At 35.9% G+C, this 13,917-nt stretch overlaps 1 pseudogene; it reads right to left on the reverse strand.

The window, feature by feature from the left end:
• Positions 1 to 5,110: 5,110 nt before the first annotated feature.
• On the reverse strand, positions 5,111 to 5,209 carry LOC132287545 (small nucleolar RNA R71; annotated as a pseudogene).
• Positions 5,210 to 13,917: the final 8,708 nt, after the last annotated feature.

Genomic DNA, 13,917 nt, shown 5'->3' on the forward strand with positions numbered 1-13,917 from the left:
CTTTGAACTTTCTTGTTTAATTCTTGGTTTAATCCATATTAGTAGCATAATAAGGACTGAATTAAGGGTTGGAATCTTCTGGGATTAAGTTAAACTCTCTGAAAACCTATACTGTGAAGTATCGAAGGCGTAAACGGCGACCGGAGAGGAGAACACGAAGAAGAGGAGGGAGAGAGCAGGCTCCTATTGGATTGGAGCCGGCTCTCCTTGGACTGGAGGCGGCTCCAATGGTCTAGGAGCCGGCTCCAGGGCCATTGGAGGCGGCTCCAATATTCTGGAGCTGGCTCCAGGTTATTTGTTCGTGGGTTTTTGGTTCTGTTGGTTGTTTTTCTACTTTTCAGTGATTAGGCTTCCTAATGATTGTTTTAATATGTTTTAGTGGAGAATGAATACTGTCATGGATGGTTTAGGAGTGGTCTAGGGTAAACATAAATATGCAAAGACTAGATTAACATAGAATTGGACACAAAGCATTAATCATTAGGATTACATAGAGTTAATTACGAATGTCTTGTAAACTGTGTGGATTTGGAGTTTCTAATTTCTTAATTATATTAGAAATTTTCTGTGAGAGCTTGTCCACTCGAATTATATGTTCATGGAAATAGAAATTATGCTAAAAATTTATATTTCACTGAAAATTAGTTGATGATTAAATTTCACGGTTAGTGCGTCAAGTTGTTGGACAGGAAACTATAAGTATAATAGATTACTTATATTTATTTTGCATGCTATAGATTTGAGTGGGAAAATATCTATTTAGGCTCTGTTAATTCTATGGAAACTGGGAATAGGTCATAATTACAAATAAAGCCCTGTATGATCAAATTATGGATTCTGAATTGGCTTACTTAAGCATGTTTGTTAATCTGTTCTAACATGTTTAGTTTGGAACTGTTGGTATTGACATTTATATGGTCATTATTTTATCAACTGTGAATGTAAATAAGCATGTTGATTATCTATTTCAATATGCATAGTAAGGAATAGTTGACATTGATATTTATATTTTCAATGTGAATCAATTATTGGTATTTTTAAGAATGGTTGCTAATGCATTCTATTATGTTTAGTATGGAATTGTTGATATTGTTGTTATTATTATCGATGCTTTATCAACTATTGGACGGATTGGATTGTATGTACCAGTATGGGACGGTGACATACTAGATTTGGATTAGCTCAAATTGCTAAGTCCTACCTATTTTGGAGTAAGGGCACGGGTTATAAAATTCAATCCTCCTTATATATATAAGTCGGTATGGTTGAATACGCCGAGTGACTTACTGGATTTCTTGTGGATGGATAGAAACGGAGTTTAGATATATTTTTTATGTTACCGTGTCATGAGCTTGAGTCTCAGTGTCGACGGTTACGGTGCGTATATGCAGTTGGATGTGTAGCTAACTGTGAAGGTTGAGGTATACCCTGTTTAGGTTTAGGTACTCATGCCCATTCAGGTGCGTATTGTGTGATGCCTTCTATCCAGGTTGAGACCCCATTCATGGCCTAGCGAGAGTCCAGTAGTGTGGATATATTTATGTACGGATTATTAGTTATTGTTGAACTATTTAGTATGTACATGCGTATCGAGTCTCTGCTTGGATTGTATTAGGTTAGAACTTGTTCGTGGGCCTGACCCACTCCTATTTTTCAGGTGTACGTCAGTTCCAGGCTTGAGCTTGTTCGTGCTGAGCAGATACGATCTTCCATTCTACCGACGATGTAGGGTTTCTTTCCAGATCTTGGATTTGGATTTTATCTTTCATTTTACTTTCATTCAGTGTGAGATTTTTATTAGGGGTCCACTAGAGATGGATTCCCGAGTTGTTCAAATTATGGATATTTGGTTTATCAGATTTAAGTATTTAATTATTTAAGGATTATCTTTTAGTTCTCTTTTCAGCTTTAAACTTTCATTTCTTAATTCATTTTGTATTCCGTGTTCGTTATAAAATATTAATTGTTTGATATTCCCTCGGGTTTGGGCCTGGGCCTGATCAACCCGTGTCTCTGATCCGAGGGGTATCACAGGAATCCTATTAGATTTGAGACATGTGAATTAGAGATTGAGAAGGATTTGTTGTTTCTTTTTCTTTATCTTTTTGTTGCCTATAAATATATATGGTCTATGTATATTTTAGGGGGTGATTTTTAGAAGAAGGAAAAAAAAAGGAATATATTTTCTCTCTCTAGAAAATTAGGGTTTATGTTCTCATCTAATGGAGGCTCCCACTGATAAGTGCTTAAATGTTGCACATTTCAGCACCTAAGTTAGGGTATTTTAGTCTTTGCATCTATCTTAAGTTTATGTTTTAGTCCTAATTTATATTTATGTGTATTTCAGGGCAATAAAGTTAAAATGAGCTAAGAACGGTCCAATTAAGCCTTTTTGGAGTTAAGCAAAGATTTTCAGAAAATGGCACAAAGCGGTCAATCTCGGGCCTTTGATGATGTTCCCAAAGATGGAGAAGCAAACCAAATAGCCCGGGGCAAAAATGGAGCTGAATAAGGCTTAAAGGAATTTTCCAACTCTGGGGGATCGATCCCCCAGGGTGGGGGATCAATCCCCCAGGACTTGGCAACATTGCATATTTTTATTTTAATGTTTGGGCTTATTTTGTAACCTAGTGGGCTTTAATAGGTTTATTACTTAAGCCCAGTGAGGCCCATTGTTTTTAGGGTTAGTATTTATTAGTTTAGTGATTTATTATTTGGGAAAATTAAGTTTTATTTTATTATTTTTTAATCTGTATCGTGATATCGTTCTCTCTGGAAGAAAACGAAAGGAAGAAAAAAAGTGAGGGTTTCAAGAATATTTTTTACAGAGGCTTTGTCTACAGTTGAAGGAAGAAGAAGAAGGGCCAAAAGATGGAGATAGGACTTGTTGACACCATGATCATCTCCTCCATGAGCTAGTTCTTCACTTAGGGCTTGGATGAGCCCTAAGTTCATGTAACCCTAACCTTTGTATTTCTTTTCTTGGGGAATTATTATGTTGTAATTAAATTGTATGGCCTTGCGATTTCTTAATATATACATGCTTGATTTGATAAATTAGGGTTTGTATTGATAAATTCTTCCATTGAAATCTCCAATTGATTGTATGTCTATGTATGATTAATTAGGGATTTTATTCTTCATTAGATGATTAGAATTTAATTCTTCCATTGATTCTATATGAAAATTGCATGTCTAGGTGTGATTGATTTAGAATTATACTCTACACTAGATACTTCTTTTAGTTGTGTTTAGTGATGGCCATAGCATGAGACTTAGTTGATACAATTATCAATTAATTTGATGGATAAAGGCTTAATCATGATAGATTGTTTTACAAATTAGCTTATTTGTCATTAGTTAATTGTAGTAAAGTAGGCAATCTGTGCTTGATTATTTTAATCCATGCTTCTAATTACAATTAGTATTATCTTCTTGATTGATGTGTGCTCTTATTGGATACATTTGTGAATGTGTATGGTGGGTTATGACGTAGTCTTGAATGGGTTCTACACTTTAGTTTAATTGTCATTAGGTAGACAATTCATTCTTGATGTTGATAATCTATGCTTACAATTGTGATTTGTGATGATAATGTGACCACATCTATAATTACACTAATAAATTCCCCATTAGTTGAAAGCATATGGTTAATTGCATGGGCTTAGTGGTGAATCCTAACCCTAAGACTCTCTTCCTATCTCTTTAATTTTTAGTTTAATGTCATTTCTATTTTCATGCTTTTAATTGAATTTTAGTTTAATCACTCTACCAAAATATTTTTCTCTCACACTCTTTCTCTCTCTATCTCTTCTCTCTTTTACAATCTAATTAGCATTAAAATCAAGTTTAGTCCCAACACGTGTTCAATCCCTTGGGTTCGATCCCTTCTCACTTCATACTACATAGTATAAGTGTCTAGCGGTTTACAAATGTAAACTATGATGCCCGCTTGATACCATTTCCAAAACCAAAGTGTTGTGCATTATTTTGTGCACACGCTCGGGTCTCATCGTAATTTTGGCGCCGTTGCCGGGGATTGACGGTTTAGTTGGAATTAAATTAGGCATTAGGGCTAATTTAATTGTTTTCTTAAAATTACTATTTTCTTACTAATCCCCCTTGTTCAATTAGGTACTTGAAAAGAAGAGGAGCAAGCATTGGATATTGGCACCATTGTGACATTGTTGCTACAGACTTTCGTGAGCTTCCTTGAATTTTTTTTACTATAATTGTTCAATTCTCTACATGCTTGCGAGATAGCCCTTGTCGAGGCTATCACATTGTTTAAATTCTTGTCCAAGCATAAGCCCAAAAGGAGGCTACTACTTTCTTGATAGAAAGCATCGGCCCGTGTGGAGGCAATTTAATTTTATGCATTGATATAACATGGGAGTATGGGAACATCGTATGTGGAGGTGGTGAATTGTTGTTGATTTTTGTTGTGGTTTGTTGTGAAGTTGTGGTCTAATCTTGAATCATCCATTCGGTGTTAGGAGGTAGTTCTAGGAGAATTCTTCCCATCCTTGATTATCCCACATTTAATGGAAAACCAATTCTAAAATCTAGGGCATATGGATAATCTAGGTGAGTATCACCCTCTTAATGGGCATCCACCTCAAGGTGTGCATCCATCCTTAAGAATTCCACATCCTAATGTGTTTCCACAACCCAATCAAATGCAACAACCTCCAATAATACAAATCAATCCTCAAGATCATTTAGTTTATCCCCCAAATCCTAAATTATCTCTTCGGGATCACTACACTCCAAATGAATACAATGCACCAACATGCATCAGGTTGCCAAACTTTCGGGCAACCCATTATGAAATCAAGCCCGCAACCATCCAAATGTGCCCCATTATCTATGGGGTAAACAATGAAGAACCATATAAACATTTGGATGAGTTTTTGGAAGTTTGTTCAACCGTGAAAATCACGGACCTTCCGGAAGAAGTCTTAAAAATGAAGCTTTTCCCTTTCACTCTTCGGGAAAAGGCTAAATATTGGTTCAATAACTTGAGGGCAAATTCAATCACATCTTGGGCTCAACTACAATATGAATTCCTAAAAAAATTTTACCCCGCAAGTAGAACCAATGCTATGAGAGCTTCTATCCGTGAATTCTCCCAAAATGAGGGAGAACCTTTGCATGAAGCATGGGAGCGTTTGAATGATTTGCTACGAAAGTGTCCACATCACGACATTCCTAAGTGGCAATTAGTTCGTTGCTTCTATGAAAGCTTATCCGATACCCAAAAAGGTATGGTTGATGCTTCATGTGGAGGAGCCTATTTGGACAAAAATGAAGATGATGTGTGGCATCTTTTTGATTGCATGAGCGAAAATTCAATGCATCGTTCTTCATCGTCCCTATTTGGCTAAAACTTGAATGAAGGAGGGAAGAAAACCTCCAGTCTTTCTCAAGTGGAAAGTTCTATGGAAATTGCCGCCGAAGTCAAAATTCTTACTCAAAGGTTTGATAAATTCTTTTCGAGCCAAAACCCGGAAATTCAAACATCCAACTCTTTCCATTCTCAAAGTGTGATGTGCATGACTTGCTCTAGTTATACTCACAATACTTCTAATTGTCCTCTTGGACAAGTTTTTCCGAGTGAGTATCAAGAACAAGTCAATGCTGTTTTCATTCATCCGGGAAGTAATCCAAATTCTAACTCCTACAATTCTGGATGGAGTGATCCTAACTTTTCTTGGAGAAATCAAGGAGGAGGTATCATTCCTCCTATTCATAAAATTTCCCAAGAAAAGTATGTGCTTCCCCACCTCCGAAATGCAAATTCTCAAGCATACCACTCTCCATCTTATCCTCTTCCAAATGTGAATCAATTCTCTAATTCTCATTCTTCAAATCATCAATCTTATTCTCATCCACCTCAAGAGCCTCCTAGGAATCCCACTTTTGAGGATAAGGTTTTAGAAGCTTTGGGTGATCTTCAAAAGGAAAATCAAGTGTTTCATTCACATTCTCAATCAATTGCAAAACTTGAAACCCAAATTGGGCAAATGGCTAAATCAATAAAAGAGAAAGGGCCTATTCAACCCGCGATTAACCGAAAGGCATACTCCATTTCCACCTTGAGGAGTGGGAGAAAAATTGATAATAAAGTTGAGAGACCTAGTGAAGTTAGTGTTCCGGTGCAACCAAGTGTTAGCACATTTACCATTCCCAATTCCATTCCTACTTCACTAGGGACAAATGGTCACATTAATGAGCAAATTCCATCATCATCATCTTCCTCCCGTGTAGAGAAGTCTTATGAGCCCAAAGCTCCATTTCCTCAAGCTTTAAACTCTACTCCATTTTCGAGGCAAGAAGGAAAACTCCATGACATGATGGAAGTTTTTGAACAAGTTAAAATCAACCTTCCTCTTCTTGATGCTATTCGCCAAATTCCACCATATGCCAAGTTCTTGAAGGACTTGTGTACTCAAAAGAAGAAGAACAAGGGACCAAGCCCAAAGAAAGTACTTCTCACGGAGCAAGTAAGCTCTATCATTAAGCTTAGCACCCCACCTAAGTTCAAAGACCCTGGCGCTCCAACCATCTCTTGTACCATAGGGAACCATGAGGTAAAAAGGGCACTTCTTGACTTAGGGGCTAGTGTTAACGTTATTCCTTACTCCGTGTATCTTCAATTAGGTTTGGGAAATCTTAAGCCAACTTCGGTAGTTATTCAACTCGCCGATAGGTCTACAAAACAACCAAGGGGAATTGTTGAGGACATCCTCATCAAAGTCGACAAATTCTATTTCCCGGTTGATTTTGTTGTGCTTGACACTGAGCCGGTTCCCAATCCTACCACTTACATTCCCATCATTTTAGGAAGACCATTTCTTACCACCGCTAATGCGACAATCAATTGTAGGTCCGGCATTATGGACATCTCTTTTGGCAATATGATGGTTAAGCTTAATGTGTTTAACACGAGCCAACATCCTATTAATGAAGGCGAGTGTTTCATGGTGAATATCTTGGATGAAATTGTTGAAGAAGTCATTCCTTCCATTCCTTCTGAAGATCCTCTTGAGGCATGTCTCTCTCACTTCAACATGGACACATTTGACATTGAAAGCTCCATATATGAAGTGAATTCTCTAATGGACTCCGTGGCCATCTTAAACTTCTCGCCATGGAAAAACTCAAAAAAACCTCTTCCTTCAATCATAAGTACTCTTTCTTATCAAAAAGAGGAAGAAGTGGTAAGTACGCCAATGGCCAATCCAATTTATGAGGACATTACTTATAATATTGAGCATGAAGTCATTGAGGCGACCTTAGTGAAGGAGGAAAAAGTGATCAATGTGGAAGTTGACAAAAATGATAAAGAGATTGAGTTTCTTAATAATCTAACCGAGCCTTTGAAAGACATTACCTTGCCAAGTGCAAGGCCGCTCATTATGGACTTTATTTTCAAAACCGTGGATGAGAGGAAACAAATTGCATCTTTCACCATTTCTTTCCAAATCATTCTTTTGGGAGATGTATTCATTGTTGCGAGAGAAGATCCATTGGGGAAAATTGATAAACGGATCAATGAGGATATCTCATATCCAGTTTTTGATTCTTTCGACTAGTGAGTCGCCCCAACGTCTTGCTAGAGACGTTAAATACTAGTTGTTAGTAGAATTTTCAAAAAAAAAAATAATAATAATAAAAAATGCATTTTATTATTATTTTGTTTTCTTTTCCTTTAGTACATTTATGTATTTTTAAATTCAAAAAGAAAAAAAAAAATTTTTGTAAATGGGTAATGTAGGTTGGTGTTTGATTTTATTTCTATTTTATTATTATTATTATTATTATTATTATTATTTTTATATATATTTCATGTTAGTTTTGCTTTATTAAAAAATATAAAAAAAATTAAAAATTAAAAAAAAAAAATACTAATTAGTATAGATTGATAAGTGATTTTATTTTAATTTATTATTATTATTATTATTATTATTTTTATTCATTTTAGTGTATATATTCTTTAAAAAAAAAAAAAAAAAAACAGAAAAGAAAAGGTCATGAGGATCAATCCCAACCAATTTCTCACATTACACAGTGAAAGAGAACTTTTTTGTATAAAATTATCGATCACTTGCTTAGGGTGATCGAACCCCTTAACCTTGCCCTTACCATCTCTCTCTCGCCTCTATTCACTGCCCAACCCGCAAACCCAAGTTCTTAGGTCATCCCTCTCTGTTCGCTTCTCTCTACCGCGGTGCCGAAGGCATCAAATTCCGACGCCATGGCTTCCGATTCTTCTCCGGCGATTGCGGTTTGAGGTTCGCCCTTTGCTTTGCCTCTTTGGGTTTCGGTTGGGTGTGATTGAGGAAGTGGGTGCGCCGATTTAGTAAGTCGCGGTACGGTTCTTCTTCTTCATATCGCGGCTGGGTTTTTCAGATCGCGACTGTTTCTTTTCCAGCGCTATTCTTCGCCGTTCTCTCCAGCGTCGCGGCTGAGTCTTTCCAGCGCCGGCGAGGTTTCGCCGGCGATTTTGAGCTGGGTTTTTCTCCAGCCTCGGTTTGAGACTCGGCGCCGTTTAAAACGATTAAACGCTCCCATGAACGATTAAGCATTGGCCCGTGTGGAGTCTCAACCAATCGTTCATTCTTGATTATCCAGACCATTGCCAACAAATCGTTCATCTGCAGCGGCGCCGTTTAAAACGCTGTAAAGGACGAAGCTTCTGGGTCTCGCCGGCGGTCTCGGCTGGGTCGTTCTCCGGCGATCTCGGCTAGCACCGGCGATCTGTTTCGTCCTCCGGCGTTGCGGCTGCTTCTTCTTCAGCGATTCCGGCGTCCAATCTGTTCGTTTTCCAGCGATTCGCGGCTGGGTTCGTCAACGATTCGCGGCTGTTCGTTCTCCGGCATCGCGGCTGTGTCTCTCTGGCAATTTCGGCTGGATCTCTCCGGCGCTTTCGACTGGGATCTTCGCCGGCGAGTTTGCAGGTTCCTTCCGGCCGTGCTTCGTTCTCCGGCGAGCACGTGTTGTCAATAAAGAAAAAGAAAAAGAAAAAGAAAAGATAAGAAAAGAAAAGAAAAAAAAAATGAAATAATAATAAAAAATGAAAAAAAATTAAATTAAATAATAATAATAATAATAAATAAGAAAAAAACAAAAATAAAAAAATTAAATTAAAAATAAAAAAATAAAAAAAAGGTGTTAAATTGATGATTAAAAATAAATAAATAAAAATAAAAATAAAAATGGACTTGATTATTTAAAAAAAAAAATGTGCATTCATGAAAAAAAAAAAATAAATAAAAAAAAAAATTGAATTGTTGATTTAAAAAAACAAAAAAAAACAAAAAAAAAAATTTTTAAAAAAAATTTAATTAAATTGTTGACTCAAACTAAATAAATAATAAAAAATAAAAAAAAAACCAATTCAGTAGATTTTGAAATAATGTATTTATTTATTTAATTATTTCTTTTAAAATGTCCAAAAAAAAAAAATTTCAAAATTTTTTCAAAGTCACATTCCGTCTTACTAAAGACGTTAAATTTAGTCCATGTTATTTATTTATTTATTATGTCTTGTATACTTATTCTTTTCCACAAAAAAAACAAAATTAAAAAAAATAAAAAATATGTTACTAGTATACCCTTATGCTTGGTTATACATGTTCATCTTTTATCCAGGGTTTCATCTCATATCTCTTTGCATCCTGTTCTATATTGTTTTTGATTGTATGCATTGCTTATCCTATATGATATTTGATGTGAGTTTGCTAGTATGGTTCTACGGCTAGGTTTTTGCATCCAAGTTTGGGGGAGACATCTTTCCTACTGGATCATTGCTGGACTTCATAATCTTTGCCATCACGGTATACTCTTTCCATCATTTTTCATTATTCTCTTTGCACATTGAGGACAATGTACAGTTTAAGTTTGGGGGTAAGGTTATCATGCTTCATTCTATTTTAAGTCGAGTTTTAAATGCATGATGCAATTTGACATGTATTTAGCAATGATTTTGAACTTTTGAAGTATAGTACTTTTAAAAAACAAGTTGTTAAAGTCTAATACTTCTTGTATGCTCTAGGATGTCATTTAGGGGTAAATTTTTAATTTTTTATATCATGTTTGGTCTTGTGGTACACATCATCTTTTTGGTTGAAAATGCTTTGAGAGTTGATTCTAGAATTTTACATTTGCACTTGCGCACACTAGCATTCAATTTGTGGGGTACATGCTTAGTTGATTATTGTCTTGGTTTATCCCAATTGAGCTAGTATGTTTTGAAAGCTTTCATTCTTGATAAAATGACCTTGCAGAAAAGAAATAAAAACACTCACCAAAGGTGAGAAGAAAAAAAAAAGAAAAAAAGAAGAAAAAAAAAAAACTGCATTCTTTCAACATGTCAACTGATTAAAAAGGAAGACAAAGAAAGAATGTAAGATGTATGATTAGTTTGAGTTCGTAGCCTAGCCATTCCGAGTCATTACGCCCTTAGGAGTGTCTTTACACTTAACGCCCTAAGACCATCTGATTTGGGAGTCGTTGGCTCAACGCTTGTTACATGGGGTGATTAGAGAGCTTAAGGAACTTGAACATTGCACATGGTCATACATAAAAAAAATAAATAAAATAAAATAAAATAAAATAAAAAAAATTGTTTGATTGAATAACAAGGTTCATTAAATGTCTTGATGTCTGGTACTATATCTGTATGCTAGTTTGAGGGTAAGGCTACGCCATTACTTTGATTTGCTAGGATAGTAACACATTTTGATGCTGGTTCACTAAAAAAGAATGATAGAATTGATTCAATTTGCATGATTAATTGCTGATGTGTGGAGGACCATTCTTGCTTACATGATGTTGAAATGTTGAGAATAGCTTAGAAATGGCAGAATTTGCATACTTGAGGTAGTCTACTTTCAACGCTTGTTTAGTATGTGTCGTTGCTTCTCAAGTAAGAAAGGGTTTTTGATATTTGTGGGTACCATTTCTGGAAACCCTCACGAGACTTCACTCGTCCACTAGGGGTCACCTAGGGGTTTAAAAGGCTTGTTGCATATGCTAAATGCAACCGTGATCCATACGAAAGTGGTGTTATCTTTATTTGCTTAATTAGTTCATAGTTGTATATATGTTTGTTTCATTTCCATGTTGTAGTTCATTGCTAGGGACTAGCAATATCTAAGTTTGGGGGTGTGATAAGTGCTTAAATGTTGCACATTTCAGCACCTAAGTTAGGGTATTTCAGTCTTTGCATCTATCTTAAGTTTATGTTTTAGTCCTAATTTATATTTATGTGTATTTCAGGGCAATAAAGTTAAAATGAGCTAAGAACGATCCAATTAAGCCTTTTTGGAGTTAAGCAAAGATTTTCAGAAAATGGCACAAAGCGGTCAATCTCGGGCCTTTGATGATGTTCCCAAAGATGGAGAAGCAAACCAAATAGCCCGGGGCAAAAATGGAGCTGAATAAGGCTTAAAGGAATTTTTCAACTCTGGGGGATCGATCCCCCAGGGTGGGGGATCAATCCCCCAGGACTTGGCAACATTGCATATTTTTATTTTAATGTTTGGGCTTATTTTGTAACCTAGTGGGCTTTAATAGGTTTATTACTTAAGCCCAGTGAGGCCCATTGTTTTTAGGGTTAGTATTTATTAGTTTAGTGATTTATTATTTGGGAAAATTAAGTTTTATTTTAGTATTTTTTAATCTGTATCGTGATATCGTTCTCTCTGGAAGAAAACGAAAGGAAGAAAAAAAGCGAGGGTTTCAAGAATATTTTTTACAGAGGCTTTGTCTACAGTTGAAGGAAGAAGAAGAAGGGCCAAAAGATGGAGATAGGACTTGTTGACACCATGATCATCTCCTCCATGAGCTAGTTCTTCACTTAGGGCTTGGATGAGCCCTAAGTTCATGTAACCCTAACCTTTGTATTTCTTTTCTTGGGGAATTATTATGTTGTAATTAAATTGTATGGCCTTGCGATTTCTTAATATATACATGCTTGATTTGATAAATTAGGGTTTGTATTGATAAATTCTTCCATTGAAATCTCCAATTGATTGTATGTCTATGTATGATTAATTAGGGATTTTATTCTTCATTAGATGATTAGAATTTAATTCTTCCATTGATTCTATATGAAAATTGCATGTCTAGGTGTGATTGATTTAGAATTATACTCTACACTAGATACTTCTTTTAGTTGTGTTTAGTGATGGCCATAGCATGACTTAGTTGATACAATTATCAATTAATTTGATGGATAAAGGCTTAATCATGATAGATTGTTTTACAAATTAACTTATTTGTCATTAGTTAATTGTAGTAAAGTAGGCAATCTGTGCTTGATTATTTTAATCCATGCTTCTAATTACAATTAGTATTATCTTCTTGATTGATGTGTGCTCTTATTGGATACATTTGTGAATGTGTATGGTGGGTTATGACGTAGTCTTGAATGGGTTCTACACTTTAGTTTAATTGTCATTAGGTAGACAATTCATTCTTGATGTTGATAATCTATGCTTACAATTGTGATTTGTGATGATAATGTGACCACATCTATAATTACACTAATAAATTCCCCATTAGTTGAAAGCATATGGTTAATTGCATGGGCTTAGTGGTGAATCCTAACCCTAAGACTCTCTTCCTATCCCTTTAATTTTTAGTTTAATGTCATTTCTATTTTCATGCTTTTAATTGAATTTTAGTTTAATCACTCTACCAAAATATTTTTCTCTCACACTCTTTCTCTCTCTATCTCTTCTCTCTTTTACAATCTAATTAGCATTAAAATCAAGTTTAGTCCCAACACGTGTTCAATCCCTTGGGTTCGATCCCTTCTCACTTCATACTACATAGTATAAGTGTCTAGCGGTTTACAAATGTAAACTATGATGCCCGCTTGATACCATTTCCAAAACCAAAGTGTTGTGCATTATTTTGTGCACACGCTCGGGTCTCATCACCCACAAGCCTAGTTTTCCAAGGTAATTCATGGAGGCTTATGAGTGATTCTTAAAGGCAAAATAATTACCAAGAAGATGGAGATCCAAAGAGAAGGCATCTTGCTAAGGGATCTACAATAAGTGAGAACATTCACTTTAGAGGAAAGTTTTAAAGGTTTACTCAGACCTTTGATGTAAGTATTCAATCTTTTAATTGAATGATACATCATGTTTTATTTTTGCATAAAACTTGTCTCTATGTGATGAATCAAGATCTATGAATCAAAATCCCTCGAAAAGTTTTTAAAATTTGCACGTTTCCCAACAGGAGGAGCTCAATTTTCCATGTGGAGCTGTGATGATCGATGAGATCAGCAACATGGGTAACAAGATTATGAAGAGGAGGAGAGGATGTGATGCCAGGGGTTGTGGGGATCTGGTAACCACAGATCAATCTAGCAGTTGATTTTGGATCCATTTGTAATTCTCCATTGTAGGCCTTGAAGATAATGTGTTTGGCGGATTGAATACCCTTCCAAGCCGAGGAGGCAGAGAGGGTTTATGGGGTGAGTCAAGGAAGGAGCAAGAGTTGAATTACTTGCTTTTATAAAGATGGAAAAGTAGGGAGTTATCATCTTCTTTGGTAAGTCTCCATGCTATTTTGGACAAGAGAGCTTGATTGAAAGCCTCAAGGTCTTTAAAGCCCAGTCCACCTTCAGTTTTTGAGTCACAGAGTCTTGCCCATTTAATCCAGTTGACGGAAGTGATGTGCTCTTTACCACTCCACCAAAAGTTCTCGAGTTTACTGTTAAGGGAAGAACATATGCCAATTGGGAGCTTGAAGCAAGACATAGTGTAATTGGGCAAGGTCGAGAGCAATGATGTGAGAATAATTGTTGTGTCTGCGTTTGAAAGGATATCACATTTGAGAAGCTCAACTTTGGAACTCACTTTATCATTGATATAGTTGAAGGTGTTGACTTTT

Source organism: Cornus florida, unplaced genomic scaffold (genome assembly GCF_030987335.1).
Source record: "Cornus florida cultivar Cherokee Brave unplaced genomic scaffold, ASM3098733v1 CherokeeBrave_3.0.0_Hap2_Chr11, whole genome shotgun sequence".
Lineage (NCBI taxonomy): Eukaryota > Viridiplantae > Streptophyta > Magnoliopsida > Cornales > Cornaceae > Cornus > Cornus florida.